The sequence below is a fragment of the Eutrigla gurnardus genome (genome assembly GCF_963514095.1).
Source record: "Eutrigla gurnardus genome assembly, chromosome: 14".
NCBI lineage: Eukaryota > Metazoa > Chordata > Actinopteri > Perciformes > Triglidae > Eutrigla > Eutrigla gurnardus.
The window spans coordinates 12299722-12308125 of record NC_139937.1 but is presented as its reverse complement, the minus strand read 5'-3'; the positions used below and the strand labels follow the sequence as shown (position 1 = coordinate 12308125).

The following is an 8404-nucleotide window of genomic DNA, read 5'->3' as shown; positions in this document are numbered from 1 at the left end:
ACCTTTTTATTGATACATATGATTATGAACAATGTTAAGTTGTCATATATGTTTTACCTATTAGAAACGTCATGTTTTGTCACAAGATATTTTAATTGGGAATTATAAAGACTAACTGGTTTTAATATTAGGGTACACGTTATTCTAAATAATATTGTCCCTTGGTTATCCTGTTGGTGTATTTGTTCCAGCGTGTAAAACGTGCATTTGTATATAAATTAGAAACCATTTTACTGTAACGATAGATCCTGAGGTTTTTTCTCTTTTTTCTGTAGGGGGGGGGGGGCTCAGTTAGAGCGCCCCCTCCCCCTCCCTCGCCCCCTCCCTCTCCCTCCTGTCTGTTTGACTTGTCTATTCCCCTGTGTGCACCTCATATGAGAGACAAATCTGTTGACAACAAGGTCGTCCTGTGAACAAACTTTCCTTTTTTTCTCCCTCTCCTTCTCCCTCCATCATCCCCGTGGAAGTTATGTCCAAAAGGCTGTTATTATCTGGTATTAATAGATGCAGCCCCAGGAAGACAAAATCAGCTATTGATAATTGCAAGGAGTATACGGCAGCTACTGTATCGATCGGCGTGTCCTCCACTCCCCTGGTACCGGGAGATAAGGAGACACACTCTTTAAAGCAATATAATTTCTTTTGACCTATCTGCTTGCTACAGACTTATGATGAATAGCCAGAGTGGCCGAAGTCCTTTATCACCAAAGTTACCCCCTTGATATAATATTGATTCTTTATAACTAGCTCGCCGCACAAAAATCAAACTGTCCACTTGGCCATCATCATCATCAATATCATCACAAAGGCGGAGGAATGAAGATCCTCCGCGCCTCTAAAGGCGAGCCTTTACAATCTCCTCTGTAGGCCTAATCTTTATTTTGCTGATGATGAAAGGAGAGGGGAAACGAGGCGAGGTGCCATTTAAAACGAGGTGCCACTTAATCCGGTATGGACTACACACACACACACACACACACACACACACACACACACACACACATAGAGAGGGGGAGAGAGAGAGAAGATCTAGACCCATCAGGTTTTGCCAAACAGCTCGGACTTCTGGGAAAAGTAATTCATTTGGTGCGAACATTTTGATCCACGAAACACATGCTTCCTCCACACCAATCCCATCATTTTCTACAGCTGACATAAGACAGTGGATGGAGGGGGGAGACTCACCCCCCTCACCCCCCTCACCCCCACGGAACCATTAAAATCACTATGAATTAGGGAAAAAAGCTAAACGCCATATAACACCAAACGAATAGCTCTTTAATTGACTGCAGCGGGAAAGTAAAAAAGGAAAAGGAAAAAGCAGGTTTGTTTTATGATACAGCTGACACCGGATGCGCCCCAGAGGCATCTTTTAACCTTAAAGAAGCGGCTGTTTTTTGCTGCATAGCTGGAGCCCCATAGAGGGCTATATTCAACGGGGCCGCTCTCTCTATTCACCGAGAGAGAGAGGGGGGGAGCGATGCTGGTGGGAGAGAAGTGGGGTAGGAGGGGGGGGGGGGTGGAGGAAGGAGGGAGGGAGAGGAGTGAGAGGGAGAAACGTGTAATCACCCAAACAACCGTTTTTACCCATTTCACCCCCTCTGGATCCGTGTCGCAAGGTAAGAAAAGGGCTACTTGGCCGTCTACACCGGCCCTCTCTGCACCCTAAAACCCGCAGCGGCTTCACTTCTCTCCTCTCCTCTCCTCTCTCTCTCTCTCTCTCTCTCTCTCTCTCTCTCTCTCTCTCTCTCTCTCTCTGTCTCTCTCTCTCTCTCTGTCTCCCTCTCTCTCTCCCTCACTCCGCAGCCTGCCGCGAGCCCATCCGCCTCTCACTGCGGACACCGCGAGGGGGAGGCCGGGCCGCGAGGAAGACACCAAAGAGGTAAATGACGCTTGACTTTTCTTCCTTTTTCCCTTTTGGGTGTAACATACACGAGGAGGGGGAGCGCGAGGACCTGGTGTGTGTTTTTCTGGGATCTTGTTCGGATCGGAGAGAGCGTGTGTGTGATCATCCGACTACGCTAAAGTGGCGCAGTCTGGGGAGAAACCGCGTCCGGCGAGTCCGTGTCCAATCAGACGTCTTTGCGCCGCCGCAACTGGTGCCGAGACGCGTTTGCAAACGCGCGCGCGCACACAGACACCGCAGGCTAGCAGCCTATAGCAGCCTATGGCATACTGCTGAGGCTCCCCTTCTCCACCAATCAGAGGCGACTTGTAACTTTGTTTCTCTCCTGCCATTTGATGATCGTACAACAGAATCCTCGAATCCTGTTGATCGTTACTAATTATGAGATTTAACAGTGAGGTTATTATTATGATAGATATTGAGTATTGCTTGTTACTGTCTAATACTCACATAGTGTGTATATCAATCACTATTACATAATCATGACGTTGATACTTTCATTGGGAAATTCCTTTAGATTAGTAGGACAAATTAATTGGTTCATAAGGACCTTGTTGTGGATTTCGTGTCTTAACTGTAATCTTAATAGTTATTTATTAATATTAATTATGATATTATTATCATTATTATTACTATTATTATTATTATTATTGGATAGTGAGTTTGAAACAATCATGTTTATTCTATTCTGTACTAATCTATCATCTGTCAATATTCCTATAATTATTAATTTACTCGAGGTGTTACCTTTATTACACTGCATTCCTTTCTGATTATGTCTATACAGATCTTTTTCCGTTATATTTACTATTATAATACTCCTATAAAACTCTCACTTTGGGTGTTTTATCTTATTCTCAGGAACCAGTATTTCATTTATTTTCAATATGTTCCGTGAGTTGTTTTTTATAAAAGTTTACGGCACCGCTTGGCATGGGTTACTTGTTAGTGTCTTTAGCAAAGTGTTGGTCACTTCAGATATATTTTGTTCATTACCTTGACATTTATTATTATAATACTATAATATTCTTAAATCATTTGTGGTTTTATCTGGTCGGTAACTTCTCGGTGTTCGGTGTTGAGTCTTATATATAAGGGTCTTCTCATTAAAGTGTTGTCTAAACTATTCAGGAGTGAGCCACTCGTCAAGTGTGTGTGTGTGTGTGTGTGTGTTGTATTACTAGTAGACACTGAGCGAAACCATAGCAGCTGGATGACATGACTTTAACAGTGTGTTTTTCTTTCCTGACATGTTTTCCAGCTTTGCTCTGCTCTACACATCCATTAGTTTGATATGTAAAACACACACACACACACACACACGAACACACACACACACACACACACACACACACACACACACACACACACACACACACACACACACACAATTTGATACATAATTGTGGACATCATGCATAAGTAATGACTGTTGTAGCTGGGGCTCTACTAAGTGGCGACTGGCTGTGATCCTGCACTGAAAGCGGAGTGTTTTTTGCTCTCACATTTATCACAGAGTCGGAGATTAGGAGGTATTTGAAATCCGTGTGATCGGCAAACAGTTTTTCCCATCAAACGTCAGTGAACCAGACCATACATTTTTTTTCAGTTATCATATCATGACCCGCTTATCTCGCTTCACGTGAGGCGAGCTGAGGCAAAATGTGACGGCCGCGCTCGTATACCTGAGATGAGGAGAATGTGATCTGACTGGTCCAATCAGGCCTAATTGAAATGAATTGAATCAACCCATTTCTTCTGCTACTGTAATTAAATTAGTTGCCGGGGTGTAATTGGACATCGAGTTGGCACTCGAGAGGAGATGACAAAATGCTCATTGCTGCCACCAAAGACTATGTGTCAAATTCAGTGTGAGAGGCAGCGCACCAAATGCTGGCTGACACGTTGACAAGGCTGGTGCTTCACTCCAAGAGTCTACAAACAAAACCCTCCCATTATCTGCCAGAATGAAACGCTGCCTAATATGCGGAGGGATGTATATATATAGACGTCTACCTACATGTGATTAAAGCAAACTTCAGACGCAGTAAGTGTGGAAATATAGGCACATGTACTGTATATACTTGTGCATCAAACATTTACACTACAGTTAAAGCCTTTATAGTCCAGAATACTGTTTTCCCGGCAGCACCCCGAACTCCTACGAGAACCTCAAAAGACATAAAATTGTTATAACGTTTGCAGCTCTTCAATAAAGAATGACCCTCTTAATCTTTGGCAGAGAAACAGAATGTAATAAATAAGGAACGAATTGATGAATTACATTTTTAAACAACTGCAGATGCTGTGGCATGAATAACAGTGTCAGTGTGATATGTGATATTTAATAAAACCCCCGGCACTCGCAGGGCAACATATCTGCCTAACCCTCCTAGATACAGATATATGTAAGACCATTAATACACGTTGATGTTTGAATCGGAGGCTCGCTATCACATATCTCACATATCAATTTGGGCCTCGCAGGAAGGGAAGCGGTTTTAGTGCTCCGAGGCCTCGGTCATCTGTGGCTGTAATGCCGTTTCCAAGAACAATGAGCAGAACGGGGCTAAAGTGGCACTGATGACACTTAATCTCATTGGAATTCCTTGTCAGGTTTGACCTTGGAAAGATATTAGCCACTCGACAAGTGACTGTGTGTGTGGGAGGGGAGAGGTGTGTCGGCAGTTATGTGATTGCAAGTTGTTTGTGTGTGTGTGTGTGTGTGTGTGTGTGTGTGTGTGTGTGTGTGTGTGTGTGTTTTCTGAAGTAATCGCAGGTGAAATGTGCTTTAAAGAGCAATTTTAGATTTTCAAACCGAGGACGCCTTGTTTGATCCCCTCTTGCCGGTGTAACTGGGGGCCTGAGAGCAGCCAGCAGCCAGACCAGTGGGCTGCAGGGATCTGTGGCCCGGTGATATGTGTGTGCCACATTGTCTGTTCAATAGAGGCCTTTGAATTTTTAAACAGCATCAGTTACTTCATACTGTCATTGTTTTGGCACCATTTGCCTTGCTTAATCCTGGTAAGTGCATATCTACTGTCTACTGTCTTACTGACAGCGTTGGTGTGTGTGTGTGTGTGTGTGTGTCAAGAGAGGGGGCATATATAGAGTCATGATTCAAAGTGTGAAAGTTAGCCTGCTGATAAATACAGTAAGCAGCTACTGTTGCATGTCCATTGTAGTGATTCGACTGCCTTTAGAAGTTGTGAGGGTTTGTGTGTGTGTGTGTGTGTGTGTGTGTGTGTGTGTGTGTGTGTGTGTGTGTGTGTGTGTGAGTGCATGAGTGTGCTTGATGCCATCCAAAATGAGAGAAAAGACCGGAAACAAAAGACAGAGACAATAATGTTCAGTATTGGCAAGGTTCCTCAGACATTTAAAGCCAGCCAAGTTTAAACAAATGCGACATCTGTAAGGTCAGAAATGTGCATTTAGCTCCTGAAGTGACTGCTTCTTTTCAGTCATCGCTATCTCGCAGAGGATCCGCTCCAACTCATCGTTCCCACTACAAAGATGCACACAATGCCAGCGAGATGAGGTCGGTTGCAAAAGGCCTTTATGAGTAGCAAAGAGTTAAACTGATACCTTTAGTCAGAAATCTGAGATGTGTTTTTGTTTTGCCACTTAATGAATTTCAGACTTTTGTTGTGGAATCAATGAGAGAAATAGGTGTCCATGATGAAGTTTTGTAGGCCGGGAATGATGTTTTGGACTCCATAAGCAAAACAAAATGGAAGAAAATGTGCTGTGATGTTTGAGCGAGACAAGCAACTGGCATAATATGAAGCATAATTATATGATAGCACATTATTGTTCTTAGAATATTGGTTTTAAAAGTAAAATGGTGGAAAATGATGGTGAAACAAAGACCTTTATTGCTATTGAGTTAGCCGGTGGCTATTTTCCGTTCCTCCACTTACAGTACTGATGCACCGGTATGTCTCCGGTCCTTCAGCTGCTCCCTTCCCCTCTCTCTGTCTCCGTCTCCACGGTAGAAATATTTGTGCAGCCAACCCTCCTCTGTATATGCTCTTCCCTCTTTGTCCCTACGCTGACTTATTTATGGTAACCCGCTAATGAGCTATACGGTCTTTTGTAGTGAGAGACAGCATGTGTAAACATTTAGATTTTTTTTCTCCCTTTTTCTCTCTCCCTCAAGTAAACGACAAGATCCGCCAAATTAAAAGGCACAAAGTGAAATGAAATCACGGAGCAACCTAACACCTGATCAAATACAAGGTTACCCATGCAGTGTTTTGTGCTTTGCCGTGTTAATGCCCTACGTTGCTATCAGTCTGCCGTGTGTTTTGGAGGACTGCCAGCCAAGCGGAGGAAGAGCACCTATTTTGTGGAGAGGTAATTGCTACACAGTAGCTTCTGATTGCCAGTATCTTTCACTGGGAACGGCCCCGGCTCCCTTTTCACTTGCACCGACAGCCTGATTACAAATCATCTTATTGATTTGATGAGTGCAAGATGTTTGCTAATAACTGTTCTCATACCATCTGTTAATCTTTGTTGTGATTAAAGAGGTAATCCCAATAGCCATTATTCCCAATGACAAGAGCGGGGGATCGTTCTCTTACACAAGCTTTAGCCCCTCACGGGCTGGGGGGGGGGGGCTTGAAGGGGTGCAGCACCAAGGATATCAGTGATCTCCGAATGCAATTGAGAAATCTGCTCCACCTTCCACATAACAAACGTGATACAAAAAAAACAGAAAGAGAATTACACCCCTTGCTAAAAAAAAAAAATCCATTACCTCGTATAATCACGCAAAATGATTTTTCTTAAATATAATAATAAATCACAGGCTGGATCAATAGCCTGCGGACCAACTGCTGTGCCCTGATAACGCATCAATCAATATTTAGTATTTAGATTTTAATTAATACCTCGCTGGGCCTTGGAGCCTGTTAACACTGAGAGGAATATAATCTGTGATAAAAAAAGAAAGAGTAAAGAAACTGATAAAAAGCGAATGCGGCGCTGTTTGCATTCCACAGTTGTTCCTCATATCTGTCATTGATCAGTCAATTGCTTAGCTGTGATTAAAGAGCCTTCAAAATCAAGCTTGGTGTGTGTGTGTGTGTGTGTGTGTTGCATGGGGGGTATGGATGCGTGTGTTTACATGGCAACGTGCTCATCGATCATGTTCTGGATGAGCCGAGCTTCAGAAGCACCTGCTGCAAAACGCGAACGCGGAAGATCACAGACTAACGCGTGAAGAAATATCACAGCCAACGGAGTCCATATTGATTTTGAAGATACGTCAACAATTTTAAAAACAGCTTCGGCCTCGCTTCACAGGGTAACACAATAAACCGCACGGGCTGTTATTCGTCATCCTGGATGTCGTAATCCTAATCTTCGCTCTCCTGCGCGGTTACAGGTTTCCAAGCAGAAACTGTTGCTCGGGCTTTAATGGCTGATTCTCTGAAACTTCTCTGCAGCATAAAGACCTGCAATTCATTGGCTGCCGTGTGACAGAAACACTTAGGCAAATAGTTTCAGAGTGATGCATTTAAGTCATTGCATCTCCGATATGCACGCAATGGCCCCCTCTCTGTAATCTTTTCCTCTCTGTAAGGGTTTTACGTGTTAAACGCGGGACTGCCAACTGTTTCTTTCAATTGGATTGACTCATGTGGCATTTGTAATTGGAATCCTTTTCTGTTATAACGAGATTAAAATAGATAAACATAGAAACAGACGGGCAGAGTTTGACCATCAGGAGCGGCATGGCTAACACAAGCTTATTAAGACGCATAGATAGAACAGGATTCCGTGTTAATCCTTTGAACTGGTGCTGTTGACGTGTAATCCGTTGACTCCAACTTTTCCTAATCAGTACCGGAGACAAACATAATAATGTGATTATATTTATTATACGGTGATCGAGCACCTCCAATCAAAGGTTTCACCTCCATATAAGGCGTGTAATTCTGTTATACACGGCAGGAAGTGGAGCCTCTCGGGGAGTTTGACAGTTTTTTATTATTGTTGCATCTCTTTCTACATCGGCATTATGTTGCACCATAGGGACTATTTGAGGAGGAGGATGAGGGGATGTTGGCTGAGGGCCGTGGTCAGTCCCTGGAAAGTCAAGCTGAGAGGTGAGCTACCAGGACGCGTGCGTGTTGTCCGGGGTTTCTGCTGGATTTAAGTGTCCCGAGGCTGTCTGCTCTCGAAACTCCGCGGGTCAACAGGATAAGGCCACAGCGAGTGGCCCAGCCGAGCTGATCCCTGACACACATATCCACTGTCGCGCTGGCACAAACAGGAAGACACACGAGTAAACATCCGGCGGAGGTCAGCCGAGGTGGCTTGGATGTCAGTCAGGGCTGGTTGGTCGATGGCGTTGTCACAAAAGCCGAATAAAAAACACATTTGTTAGCGATTAGTCAGCGCATGAGACACAATGCAGACGCGTCGAATTGCAGTGGGAATCCTCTGAGATCACCTCATCTGACGTCATAATGTTGATACAATAAGACA

The 8404-nt window shown here is 43.8% G+C and overlaps 1 long non-coding RNA gene across 1 annotated transcript in view; it reads left to right on the top strand.

Annotated features, from left to right (window-relative positions):
• The first annotated feature begins 1524 nt into the window (after nucleotides 1-1524).
• Nucleotides 1525-8404, top strand: part of LOC311024551 — a 59641-nt gene continuing 52761 nt past the window's right edge. Inside the window, exons 1-2 of the long non-coding RNA XR_014598312.1 lie at nucleotides 1525-1619; nucleotides 1807-1882. This is a non-coding gene — a long non-coding RNA (uncharacterized lncRNA). The remainder of the gene's footprint in view (nucleotides 1620-1806; nucleotides 1883-8404) is intronic.